Source organism: Triplophysa rosa, linkage group LG20, assembly GCF_024868665.1.
Source record: "Triplophysa rosa linkage group LG20, Trosa_1v2, whole genome shotgun sequence".
Classification (NCBI taxonomy): Eukaryota; Metazoa; Chordata; class Actinopteri; order Cypriniformes; family Nemacheilidae; genus Triplophysa; species Triplophysa rosa.
The window spans coordinates 18,022,189-18,023,376 of record NC_079909.1 but is presented as its reverse complement, the minus strand read 5'-3'; the positions used below and the strand labels follow the sequence as shown (position 1 = coordinate 18,023,376).

At 35.6% G+C, this 1,188-nt stretch overlaps 1 protein-coding gene across 4 annotated transcripts in view; it reads left to right on the top strand.

The window, feature by feature from the left end:
• pax7a (paired box 7a) overlaps positions 1 to 954 on the top strand; it is a 48,227-nt gene extending 47,273 nt beyond the window's left edge. For all 4 annotated transcript variants that reach the window (XM_057362577.1, XM_057362575.1, XM_057362576.1 and 1 more), the window contains exon 9: positions 1 to 954. This exon is cut by the window's left edge and continues 1,492 nt beyond it. The gene's annotated coding sequence lies outside the window, so the exon portion shown is untranslated.
• Positions 955 to 1,188: the final 234 nt, after the last annotated feature.

The following is a 1,188-nucleotide window of genomic DNA, read 5'->3' as shown; positions in this document are numbered from 1 at the left end:
TCATCTTTTCACAAACTGATACAGAAACAGACATCAGGGCTCATGTATATTACGATCTCGCGCGTTCACAAATATGTACAAAAAAGTAGTGAATTTTTTACATTTGTGTAGCACCCACAAGACATTTTGGCATAAATGGAATTGTACAGTAGACGAAGAAGACCGTTTATTGTTTTGTTTATAAAGAATATGTTTTATACTAAAACAAAAAGGTGTCGTGTGATAGATGAAGCAGGGCATATGTGTAAGTCTTATATTGTAATTTTGTGTTAATATTTACATTTCCTTGCTTTTTAATAGTTATTATGTATCATTTTTCTTAGAATTGAAAGTGTATGAGAAGCTCTTGATAAAATGTCACACAGATTGTACGAAAGGCGAATCGTATTGTTGATGATTCTGGCTGGTGCTTCAGGAACAGCACTTATGAAGAAACTGATCACTGATGCTTAATATTGAACGTTTGGAAGCGATTGATGGATCATTCTAACAGACTGTGGGAACACACAGTGTTTGGTGCTAACTGACTCAAACGCGTCTTCAAGCAAACATTTTATTGGATGTCTTCATGACGAATTGAACTCTTAAAGGAAACACGTGACCCCGTCCTCTTTGCTTTCAACTGTCTATATCTGATAAAACCATAATAAACAAGCAATGTAATTATAGAACCTTCCACAGCTAACAGTTTTGTTGATGAACGTTTGGAATACATAATATATTTCCCATCATGACTCCCTGCGATGTCAAACTGGACGCCTGCTTTCTTTAGCATTTGTGTTTTGGCTTTTCTCCATTTCTTTTCAGCATGTGTGTACTTTACCATGGTATAATTTATTCTGCTGTATGAAGTAGTAGCTTTAGTGACAACCTTGTATTTGGTATTTACTACCTTCAGCCTGTTGGTGTCTTTACTGTAAGACTGGCATAAATGTTATCAATTAAAGATCTAAAATTCACACATGGATCAGACGTGCAGTTTGTCTTTTAAGTATACTTGTGATTTGTTCGACAGCATTATGAGATGCGTCAGGCATTATGAAACTTCCAAACATAATCCCTGAAGTCAAAGTTGACCCAGAAATAACCATTCGGACATTTTTTCACCTTTGTGCCGTTCAAAATGAAGATGAAGATATTTTGAGAAACGTCTCAGTGGTTTTGTGTTCATACAACGGAAGTCAATGG